This window comes from Pinus tabuliformis, chromosome 7 (genome assembly GCF_031772625.1).
Source record: "Pinus tabuliformis cultivar Carrire ecotype Pingquan chromosome 7, CPIR1, whole genome shotgun sequence".
Classification (NCBI taxonomy): Eukaryota; Viridiplantae; Streptophyta; class Pinopsida; order Pinales; family Pinaceae; genus Pinus; species Pinus tabuliformis.
This window is the reverse complement of record NC_142293.1, coordinates 1682317851-1682331296: the sequence shown is the minus strand read 5'-3', so window position 1 is coordinate 1682331296 and position 13446 is coordinate 1682317851. Positions and strand designations below refer to the sequence as shown.

The following is a 13446-nucleotide window of genomic DNA, read 5'->3' as shown; positions in this document are numbered from 1 at the left end:
GTCTCGTCGACGGGCTTTAAAAGACTCCCTTCGGGGTTGATCTGCCCAAATTTTTCCGAGGGAAAAAAACTAATGTTCATGTCCAAGGCATTGATAATATGGCTATTCATTCCATCACAACCATGATAATATATTACTATTATTCAAAAACACAATTAGTAAAGGGTTATGCACTCCATATTTTTCCAAGGGAAAAAAACTAATGTTCATGTCCAAGGCATTGATAATATGGCTATTCATTCCATCACAACCATGATAATATATTATTATTATTTAAAAACACTATTAGTAAAGAATTATGCACTCCATATTTCATTTTCCCAGCAAGAGTAAACAGGTGCACTTTAAACGTGGTATAGGAGAGATGTATAATGTATTGTAATCCTTATAAATTCAATTGAAAAACAAAGTTCATAAAATTTGATTTTTTCATCATCCATAATAGTCATAAGGAAATAAACTCACATAAATCCATCTAAATCTCAATCTTTTAATCACAAATAAATTGGTGTCGCAATTGACCTTTATTCCACTTAGTGATTAATAGATGCAACATAGATCTACATTAGTATTAATAACATACAATCATACACAATCACTTAATTTGTTTGAATATTTCTATAACATTTGTATTTTTTGTTATATATATATATATATATATCTTAAAAATTCTACTCTCTATAAAAAGTAGCTTGAATAACATGCAATAACTTTGAAATGTATACGCAAATTCATTTAACTTTATTCAATAACTTTGAAATGTATATGTGAATTCATCTTAGCTTTAGATTTATAGTTGATTATTTTATGATAACATCATCTTAAACAATATACTTATGGTTCAAATTAGCATGTTAATTGTTAGAAAAAAAATTCCCCCAACAACAAGCTAGAATCATTTAATGGCAAGTCCCCATTGGACTTGCTCTCATTTGGTATAGTTTCCACCTAAAATGTTGGAATAAATTTAATATCAATTAAATTAGAAAAATAACATTATAATTTATAAAATTTAACTACTTGTATATGTTAGAAATATTATGTCTAATTACCTATCCTAACTGGAAACATGTGCATTGAGATAAAACACAAGAAAAAAAATTAATTACAAAATTAAATTAAATAATTAATAAAATCAATAAAATATTGAGCACAAAAAATATATTAATATTTAAAAAACATATTTTTATTTAAAAAATCACATACATATTCTTGTATCCAATATGAAATATTAATTGAAAAATAAATTTATTGTGAAATATAAGAATATGGAAATCTTAAACCTTGATAGAAATACAAAATATATAACAACACATTGCCATAGAAGTCTTCTCCAAAGATATATGACGTTTCAATTTATCATTAAGAAATTTATCAGTAAGAGTTGATAAAATTATACAAGCCTCTCGAATCTAAATTTTCGATCTCCTTGTTTCTCAAAAGAACATCCTCTTAAATGGGATACTTAATAAAGTACATTTATTAAGAATTGATAACATTATACAAACTTTGGAATCTAAATTTTCGTTCTCTTTGTTTCTGAAAAGAACTTCCTCTTAAATGACATAATTAATAAAGTACATTCAATTTTATCTTCTTTTTGTTACAACAAATTCCACTTTCGAAGTCTAATTTTAATATTTCTTATGAAAAATGTTTGATAAAAGCATACGATTCTTCCTTTCAAACAATGATGTCGATATAATTTTCCATTTTAAAAAATCTTATGGTTAGTAACACATTGTAATTTGTTATAAGGATATTTGTATTTGATTCAAGATTTTGAATATGTCATAGTGTTTATTTGTATGCAAGTAGGTTTTTTTCTCCTTATTTTTCTATTATTTATTTTATTCTCTTATTCTTTCTATTTTCTTTATCATTCAGATTATTTCGGTCTTGAAAAGATTTGCCAAATGTACAAAAGTAATAGCTAGTATGTTAATAGTTAAATAATTATATATTTACGCAAGTAATCATAAACAAATAATAGATTCCAATATTAATCCCATATTCATTGGGTGAAATGGTTACAAAGAGTTTATAAGTTATCCTTCACCTAACATAATTCATTTGCACAATATTATGCAATATGGGCTACAGTGTATTCTTTTAATCTCAATCATATACTAGACTAGTATACAAAAATTTGGGATCTGAAAATATGTAATGGATAGCAATACTATGGTAGATGACACGTCAGCAAAAGCATGCCAGTGTCTAGTAGATTCCATACATGATTATCTCTAATAATCCATTGTTTAGCCCACGAATAGCTGAGTAGTTTAATCTAACATGGAGAAGAACTTCACAAGTAACATGGACTAAACGAAACAATCTGAATGTGAGAAACAAAGTGGATACCTCAGTATCCATAAGACTTTTATAAGGCCTATAAAATTTAATCCATATATGTATTGTCAATATCCAAATACTTATATAAAATTCTTGATCCAGGTACTTGAAGTGGAAATGAATATTATGGAATTAGGAAGAATGAAGTGAGAAAATAAATGACCGGGATCCTTATACAAATAATACATATGAAAAAATTCAAAACAAATTCATAGTTCCATATAGTTAGATAGAAAATAAAATTTAGAATGCATAACACCACAATAAATTCCATTAAATCATTACTTATCCAGATACAATGAATTCATGAAATGTGAATACTTTTAACACCTATGTCAAAACTACCATGTCAATGTATATGTGATCATACCAAGTCATTAGTATGCTTAATAAATTAAATCAGTCATTGGCCATATGGGATGACATGTAATATGACATGTCAACATGGCATGTCATATTACATGTCATCATAAATGCACTAAAAATTTGGTAAGATTCATTTCATTGTCCACCATGTTATTTCAAATCTATGGAATATTAGGTGAAAGAAAGATTTGGATTTGGATATCTAGTATCAAGGATTTGGAAATTTCAAATAATGATATATTAAGTTTGATCCAAATCCTAATATATATGATCTAAGTTATGAAAGTTTTTTTTAAGACATAATTTATCTTATCCAGATCCAAATACAAATAATATATCAACAATTCCTCTATATCTAGATTTAAGGAATTGAGAGCTCATAAAATTATATTAGCAATGTGTATACATGATCCAGATTCAAATTTCTTGCATCTGAATTTAATCAAAATCTTTAAAAACACCCATATGATCAACGCTTTTAACTCTTTGATTTGGATCTCATTACCAAGAATTTTTCAATAATTTTTTTGGCACTTTTATGAAATAATAGGAAACAAATTAGATCAAGTGATATGAAAAATAAATAAATTTCGAATGGAAATGCTGATGCTGTGGATCTTAGCCAGGACTCCCACAAGAGGATCATTGATATAAATTGTGGGCTCAAGCTTGCACGAATCGGCCCTGTTATGTTGATTATTCCATGATGTTGTTGTGGAGCTTAGCCAGGACTCCCACGAGAGGAGCATTGATATACGTCGTGGGCTCAAGCTTGGTGGAATCAGCCCTGCTATCCTCAAACCCGTCATAGCGATCAGGCCCTCCCACAACTGCACCTGTTAATTCATTTGGGTTTGGTGCTTCTCTGTTGAACCACAAAGTGAAACCTTCGGTACATGATATCTTTCTGGAATCCTCGTATATCGAAACTATTGAGGACCCTCTGTGGTGAGCTTGCTGTGGATATTTGTCACCAAAACCCACCATGAAAGACATATCAGCAGGATTCTTTCCCAAAATGTAATCCACCTGCAATTTACATATACAAAGTGGATTTGTTAGCTACTACTTTGCTTGCTTTTTCAAATTATGATATGAAAAAACAAAAAATCAAATTTATTTAACTCTGAATCTCTTATACTCTGAGAAAGCTGGAATGGATATACAAGTGTGCTCAATTCTTCTCCTCATTAATTAAATATTTTGCAACACTTAAAAAATTATAATATGTATGTGTACTTGTTGTTTGGTAAATGCAATAAGAATGCTTGGTTCATATGTTTGATCGCCACATTGCAGGTATTTCTTATATCATGACAGTAAGTCACTGTAAACTTATGCAAGGAATGATGTGCCAGTAGCATATTGTTTATTTGCACCATCTCTGACAAACAACAAACCTCCTGTACAAGTGAAACAGATAAAAACACTGTTAATGAGCTTAATTTTGAAACTCAACAGATACAAACACTGTTGATGAGCCTAATTTTGAAACTCGGAGCATGACAGGGAGAAACTTCCATTTACCTGGTGTGATGGAATTTTTGAATTGAGGACTTTGTGGAAGAACTGAGCAGAGGAACACTTCTGCTTGGCCTCTGAAAACTTCCAGGTTGGTTTCTCCGGAGAGATATAGCTGCCAGGTTTATTAATTTTTATGAAGATGTGGTCAGTTGAGGGTCAAGTGGTCAGTCTTAAACTTTTTCTAAATTGAACATTTGGTGATTCATATGTTTATGTGAATATGGACTTACACTAGACAGGTGGATTTGAACTCCTGCACATTTGAGATCCCAATTGAACTCATACTCATTGGAAGTACAAAAATTTTGGTGGAGTATGTATTTGGTATAATATGGCAATCCAGTTGCTCTATATAGCCACACCGCTGCCCATGCAAGCTCGTCCTGTAAGTTAGTTAGTAGAGGAATAATAAGAAGACTTCAAGAAGTTACTCACTCTGTAGTTTAAATAAATAATAGTATGAAGTAAAAAAGGAAGTAAAATTAATAATGTTAAGGAAAGATACATCATAGCCCGAGACAGAGCAATAGAAAGGGCATTCTCCATGATATGTTCCCCGGTACTGGTCAGCGAAACGAAAGAGCTGTACTAAATGACATATTCAATTACATGAGTATCATAAAAAGTTGGAGAATAAAATTCATTAAATTAATTCTCAATTTTGAATCTAACACATGAACGAAAGAGCTGCACTAAATTAATATTCAATTATATGAGTATTTTAAAATGTTGGAGAAGACAATTCATTAATTTAATTTTCAATTTTGAATCTAAGACATGAATTTCATAGACATGTTAAAAATGGGCATTTTTGAAAGATTTTTGGAATATTTTGGAATCATAAAAAACGTAGGCAACCTCAAATAAGTAATCTCACCGCTATTTCCCTGATCCCAAAATATTCCAAAAATGGAGACATTAAATTAAATTTAAAATAAAAGTTATAAAAAAACATTCATCTACAAACAAATATGACATATCATAAGTTGCTAAAGTTATCTAAATTGTAAATTCTAAGAATAGAATAAAACAGTGAAAAGAAATTGTTTCCTATCATATGTTTGTTTTAATTACTAAAGTTATCTGGACTGTAAATTCTAAAAATAGTATATAATAGTGAAAAGAAATTAAACCATTGACCTTTTTCCTAACAGTACAGTAGGATTCTAAAATATCTCAATATCTCTCAAATCTGCAATCGCTGTTCTAAACCAATAACACAGTATAAGTGATTTTAGAATACGTATAATCTTATACCAAAGTAGCTCTTTGGAGTAGGAGAATGGAATAAGGTTTGTCAATGGCTGCAAAGACGACGGAGGAAGCAGCCAATGCTGCAGCAGTCTCTGCTGCAATTTCTGTCCCGTGAGTGGATGTATCTATTCTTTACAAAGTCCTTGGAGTGTCCATCCTCTCTGGGTTCTCCCAACAGTTATGGTCTGCAGTTGGATCTCCCACCTAAAAACAAAACCATAACTAAATTCATAATTGCCATTTGTTGTGATCCATAGTAAATTTTGTTGTGATCCATGAGTAAATTTAGTTGGGATGGCAATTAATTCACCTGAACCCACAGCTGGTTTTCGGTGGCGCTTGCTTTGATGAAATAATCTGTTCCCCACTTAATGGCATCCCTAACGTTCTCCAACTCTCCAGCTGCTGCAAGTTCATCTCTGTACTGAAGGGCTCCCCATGCCAGCATGGTAACGGTGAAAGCCATCGCAAACCCATACTTCACATTATCCCCAGCGTCGTAGTAACCGCCCACCAAATCCACCTACATAAATACACAGTAAAAGCCATGTTGAACATCATTGTATCTTTCCAGACTTCTTGAAGATCTGGACCAAATAATCAATTCCTAATTTATATGGACAGAGAATGTTGATAGAAATCAAGTTGTTGCAAACTCATAACTCATAATACTGGAGTAAGAATTCACATTGTAGGTGGGTTGCGGGGGATCTTTATGTTAATAACTTAATTGTATATTCTCATAATATCCAGAAATCTGATAGTGCTGAGAAATCAATTCATGTTGGGTATTTTTACATGGAGAAAATACCAAAAACCAAGATTCAAACACACAGATGCAATGCTCTGTTTTACCTCCACAGGATCCTCTTGTGCACAGAGAAGCTTAAAAAAAAATTTCACTGAGGAACAGAGTATTTCACCACCATAAAAGATTTCTATTCATTAAAACAAAAAAAACATTCACTCTGTCTCCATATGAGAATTTACACTGCTAAAAAATATTCCCATTAACATTTACTACTGTAAAACCTCCGTTCACATTTACTGGTGTAAAACAATTTTACATACTGCTGTAAAAACAAAACTTACACAGACTTACAAAAACTCGCTCCACCATTTTCTTTATGCACTGCTGTGCAAAACCACACATGGTTTTCTCTTACACCTATGTTTTACAAAATTCCACCCAAAAACATTACAACCTGTTCATTGTAATTTCTTCACACTGCTGTGCATACATCTCTCTCATTCTTTTTCGCTGCTGCGAACACACACCTTTTTCATTGCCTCCCGTGTGCCATACATACATTCATTAAAAAAAGTCAACACACTCAAAAAACAAATATACGACCTCCCTCTTTTAAATATTACTTTACATAAAAACGACCATACCTATCTTTAAATGTGCCATTCCTTTTACATACAAAACTTACGTGCTCTATAAAAAATATTGAAACGTGCCCATAACATTATTAAAAGCATCTACCTAAAAACTACGAACAACACATAAATTCATTCATTCGGCGGTCAAACCATAAGTCTTTTACTCCACACAATGCATTGATTTGACGTTTGTTGGTATGCAGCTTCAATCGATCAACGACGGAGAACACGGGAGTAGATCCGACGGTGGAGAAAGATATCGGAAGGCCTCATGCTACAGAACTTTATCTTCCGATAAATTACATTGGATGATGTCACGTGAATGACACGCGTCTGCACCAAATCGCATCGGAGCCAAGAATACGGAAACAACTTTTCCGGAAAAGCGGTGCGATATGCTTCTGGGCGGTTTTGTGGTTTCGTTCGGTGGTTTTTGGGCTGCGTTGAAATTATAACTTCAACACTCCCCTTTAATTTCAACTGCTGGCCATTCGGTCATACCGAGACACTTTCTTAAAAATTCAAAGCTTCTCTGATCCAGCGGCTTTGTCAAGATGTCCGCAACCTGTTCTTGAGTCCTGCAATGTTCCAAGACAATTTCTCCATTGTTCACCAATTCTCTGATGTAGTGAAACCTTGTATCAATGTGTTTCGTTCTCTTATGAAACACTGAATTCTTTGACAATGCAATAGCTGAGCTATTGTCACAAAAGATCACTGTCGCATTTGCCTGCTCTTGGCCTAAGCTTCTCAACATTCTTCTCATCCACACTACATGCTGCTGCTGTAGCTGCCACATATTCAGCCTCTGCTGTAGACAATGCTACAATGGACTGCTTCTTAGAAGCCCATGAAATGGCTCCTGAACCCATATGAAATACATAACCGGAAGTGCTCTTCCGATCATCTACACTTCCAGCCCAATCGCTATCAGTGTATCCAACCAAATCTGAATGTTCTGAGGCATGATATAGAATTCCAAACCTTTTGGTACCTTTGACATACCTTAAAATTCTTTTTGCTGCCTGCCAATGTGCCTCCTTTGGCCTCTCCATAAATCTGGAAATCAAACTAACAGCATACATTAAATCAGGCCTAGTTGCTGTTAAATACATAAGGCTGCCTACAATGCTTTTATACAAGCTAGGATCAAAATCCTTGCTGCTGTCCTCTCTGCTGAGCTTTAATCCCATTACTGTGGGAGTGATCGCTCCCTTGCATTCTTCCATATTAAATCTGCCCAAAACTTGATTTACATATCTTGCTTGAGATATAAAAATTCCTTTTTCATTTTGATCTACTTCTATGCCTAAGAAGTATCTCAACAAACCCATGTCAGTCATTTCAAATTCATCCTTCATGACTGATTTAAAATTCTCAATAAGATAAATATCATTTCCAGTGAAAATAACATCATCTACATACAAGACAACAATTAAAATTTTACCATCCTTTTCCTTGATGTAGACTGTGGGTTCTCCTTCACATTTGTCAAATTCATTATCCAATAGATATGAATCTATCCGGCTGTACCATGCTCTTGGCGCTTGCTTCAGCCCATAAAGAGCTTTCTTCAATTTGCACACTTTGTGCTCTTCACCTTTCTTCTCATATCCTAGAGGTTGTTCCACATAAACCTCTTCCATTAACACTCCATTTAGGAATGCTGATTTCACATCCATTTGGTAGACTTTCCATTTGTTTTGTGCTGCTATGGACAGCACTGCTCTCACGGTTTCCATTCTTGCAACCGGTGCGAAAGTCTCCTCATAATCTCTTCCATACTGCTGCTTGTACCCCTTGACAACCAGCCTTGCCTTGTGCCTTTCTATTTTGCCTTCAACATTGCTCTTGGTCTTGTAGACCCATTTCACACCAATGACTTCTTTGCCTTTTGGTAACTCGACCAAATCCCATGTTTTGTTTCTCTCTATGGCATTCATCTCCTCATCCATAGCTTCTATCCATTTCCTATCTTTAATTGCTTCCTCGAAATGAATAGGATCATCAACATGACAATACAAGGCAAATAAGGAATTCATTCCTTCATCATAAATATCACTTAGATTTCTAAACTTCTTACCTCTTTCACATTGTGTGCAAGTGCTTGAAGATGCACTTGAATTTCCTCCTTGTGGTGTGCTTGGAGAAGCACTCTCATTGATCCTCAATGGTGTCCCTTGCTGTCCTTGTGTTGGCGCTGCTGTTTGGGGATGCATTTCAGCCACCTCCTCTTCATCCTCATCATGAGACAAACAGTTCTTGACATTCACTGTTTTCTCTATGCTTGCATCCCAAGCTTCCTCTTCAATAAATTGAACATCTCTGCTGACAAAGAACTTCTTGGTAGATGGGATGTACATCTTGTAGGCTTTGGATTCATCACTGTATCCAATGAAGATGCATTTCTCCCCTTTGCTGTCCAACTTCCTCCTTAGCTGATCTGGTATGTGTGCATACGCCACACACCCAAAAACTCTCATGTGGGTGACTCCTTGCTTTCTCCCACTCCATGCTTCTTCTGGCACTTTGTTCATGACTGCTTTTGTAGGACACCTGTTCAGAATATACACTGCACAATGTACAGCTTCAGCCCAATACTCATTTGGCAAATTCTTTGCCTTCATCATGCTCCTCGCCATATCCATGATGGTCCTATTCTTCCTTTCAACAACTCCATTTTGCTGCGGAGTGTACCTTGCTGTAAATTGCTTATGAATTCCATTTTCTCTACAAAACTTTAGGAATTCATTTGAGATATACTCACCTCCTCTATCAGTTCTCAATACTTTTATGTGCAGCCCGCTTTCGTTCTCCACAAGTGCTTTGAAATTTTGGAATTTCTCAAAGACTTCACTTTTGTTCTTGAGAAAATATATCCAAGTCTTTCTTGTAAAATCATCAATGAATGTCAAGAAATATAGGCTGCCAGCTAATGATGGAGCTTGCATTGGTCCACACAAATCTGAGTGGATAATCTCTAAGGTTGACTTTGCCCTTATGCTCTTCCCTGATGGAAAACTTTCTCTATGTTGTTTTCCCAAAATGCAGCCTTCACATAGGCTGTCCGGTTTCTCTATCAATGGTAATCCCTTTACCATTCCTTTTCTGCTCAATAAGTTTAGACCTCCAAAATTTAGATGCCCGAATCTCAAGTGCCATAACCAGTTCTCATCCTTTGGCACGCTTTGGAAGGCCTCTTGGGTGACTGCTGCCATTTCCCTTTTGTTCTTCAAGTCTGCCCTGATCCGGAGAGGGAACATCCTGTTCCTTGTCATCTTCACTTCAGCAATGCATCTTTTGCTGGGTGGTATGTCCTTGATGGTGCACACATCATTTTCAAAGTAAACATTGTAACCCTTTTGGATAAGCTGTCCAACACTCAATAGGTTACATCTCATTCCGGGGACATAGTAGACATCTGCTATGGTTTTCCTTTCTCCTTGTTTTGTAAATATTTTTACCTCCCCTTTTCCCATAACAGACACTTTACAATCAGTTCCTAGTGTGACCTCTGATTTCAAATTCTGATTTAAGGCTGAAAAGAGGGCTATATTCCCTGTCATATGGTTGCTGCAACCTGAGTCTAAAAACCATATGTCCTCACTATGTGTTTCAGCCATGTTACAAGCTAACAAGACATTGTCTTGACTGCTATTTTCTCTTGTAACATTTGCATTTTGTCTGTTGTTCTTATCATGTTGTTTCTTTCTACAATCACTAGCATAATGTCCATACTTTTTGCAATAATAGCATTGAACATTAGATTTATCATACCTTTGTCCTTGAGCCTGATACTGATCTCTTTGTTGGCTGCTGCCTTGACCTTGGTTCTGATTTGGATTGCTGCCTCTTCCTTGTGCATTTGATGGGCTGTTCCTTCCACCTCTGTTCTGGCTTCTGCCTCTTCCTCTTCGGTTTCCTCTGCCTTGACCTCTTCCTCTTCCAAAGGACATCTGGGTCTTGAAGGCTTGCTCAAGAGATGAGTTTTCATTCCTACTCAACCTCTGCTCATGTGTTATCAGTGATGCATGTAGCTCATCAACTGAATAGTTTGAGAGATCCTTTGTCTCTTCAATGGTGGTGACTATGGCATCAAACCTTGAGGGTAAGACCCTCAATATTTTCTCCACTATTCTTCTATCTTCAATGGTTTCTCCATGAGTTCTCATTTGTGTGATTACACCAATCACATGAGTGAAGAATGAGTCAATGTTATCTGACTCCTTCATGTTCAATTTCTCAAAATCCTTTCTCAGCAATTGTAGTTTTGCTATCTTCACTCTCTCCATGCCTTGATAGGCTGTCTTGAGGGTTTGCCATGCTTCATTTGATGTTTTAGCTGCTGCTATCCTTGGAAATATACTCTGGTCTACTGCTAGATGCAACAATAAAATGGCCTTTGCATCCTTCTTCCTATTGCTCTTCAGGAGATCTCTCTCTCCCTGAGTTAATGCATTGAACTCAGTTTCATCTGCTGGTTCTTCAAAACCATCTTCAACTATTTCCCATAAATCTTGAGAGGCAAACAGGGCTCTCATAGTTATTGACCAGTAGTCATAGTTCTTCCCATTAAACTGTGGGAGCTGGGTGTTAAACATACTCATGCCAGTGCTTGTGCTGGCCATTCCTTGACTGTGTATTTAAAACAAATCACTGCTTCTTCAGCAACACAAAAAAAACTTTTGAAATACCTGAATCCTTTGATGTCTGAGTCTTCTGTCTGCCTGAGAAGTTTTGCTGCAGCAACAACCTTCTCCCTTCAGCTTCTTTAACTTCTTTAAAGAGCCTGGTCCTGCTCTGATACCACTGTTGGGTATTTTTACATGGAGAAAATACCAAAAACCAAGATTCAAACACACAGATGCAATGCTCTGTTTTACCTCCACAGGATCCTCTTGTGCACAGAGAAGCTTAAAAAAAAATTTCACTGAGGAACAGAGTATTTCACCACCATAAAAGATTTCTATTCATTAAAACAAAAAAAACATTCACTCTGTCTCCATATGAGAATTTACACTGCTAAAAAAAATTCCCATTAACATTTACTGCTGTAAAACCTCCGTTCACATTTACTGGTGTAAAACAATTTTACATACTGCTGTAAAAACAAAACTTACACAGACTTACAAAAACTCGCTCCACCATTTTCTTTATGCACTGCTGTGCAAAACCACACATGGTTTTCTCTTACACTTATGTTTTACAAAATGCCACCCAAAAACATTACAACCTGTTCATTGTAATTTCTTCGCACTGCTGTGCATACATCTCTCTCATTCTTTTTCGCTGCTGCGAACACACACCTTTTTCATTGCCTCCCATGTGCCATACATACATTCATTAAAAACAGTCAACACACTCAAAAAACAAATATACGACCTCCCTCTTTTAAATATTACTTTACATAAAAACGACCATACCTATCTTTAAATGTGCCATTCCTTTTACATACAAAACTTACGTGCTCTATAAAAAATATTGAAACGTGCCCATAACATTATTAAAAGCATCTACCTAAAAACTACGAACAACACATAAATTCATTCATTCGGCGGTCAAACCATAAGTCTTTTACTCCACGCAATGCATTGATTTGACGTTTGTTGGTATGCAGCTTCAATTGATCAACGACGGAGAACACGGGAGTAGATCCGACGGTGGAGAAAGATATCGGAAGGCCTCATGCTACAGAACTTTATCTTCCGATAAATTACGTTGGCTGATGTCAGGTGAATGACACGCGTCTGCACCAAATCGCATCGGAGCCAAGAATACGGAAACAACTTTTCCGGAAAAGCGGTGCGATATGCTTCTGGGCGGTTTTGTGGTTTCGTTCGGTGGTTTTTGGGCTGCGTTGAAATTATAACTTCAACAATTCCGAGAGATCAATTGTTTGATCTAAATAAGTTGTGGGTGGAGTATCAATCGTTTTCGCCAAAATAGATACCCTCGTTATTTTCGCATTGATAAGATCAACGTCGTTATTTTGCCGTTTTGGGTATGATTAACAACACTTCTAAAACATTTAGGAGACAACGTTTCTAAAACAATCCGGAACAGATGGCAATACCAAAATGAGAAAATATTGCTATTACATTTTGGATTTGTCCGTCTGTTAGACCAGAATCTCCTCTCCAGCTTATCCTGTTGCTACTGCTGGACAGTTTTCCTGAACGTTGAGCCTCCAGAAACAAAATAGATTTATGCAGAGCATCTTTGTAGTCAAACTCACCCAACACAAACTGATGATGAGCAGACAGCACAGTAGCAAGAATTATACACACAAACCTTTCCACGGTAACCCTGTAACCCATTTCTGCTGCAATTGATCAGTAAATGGGTACAAAAATAAATATCTGCAAAAGTTGATGCGTATATATATTTGTAGTCTCACGCAACCAACGTGTAATGAAGAATAGAAACATAAAGGGGATTCGGTCTCTTTGTTTGCATGCATGTTTGATGTGGGTATTGTAGAGGTTTTGCAGGACAAAGAAGTCTTGCATGCAGGTTTGATGCGGTGCTTATTTTGAAGGGTAGAGAAGTCTTGTGGGTGTC

General features: G+C 35.5%; 1 pseudogene; it reads right to left on the bottom strand.

Annotated features, from left to right (window-relative positions):
* Positions 1 to 3417: 3417 nt before the first annotated feature.
* Positions 3418 to 13202, bottom strand: LOC149254949 (endoglucanase 8-like; annotated as a pseudogene).
* Positions 13203 to 13446: the final 244 nt, after the last annotated feature.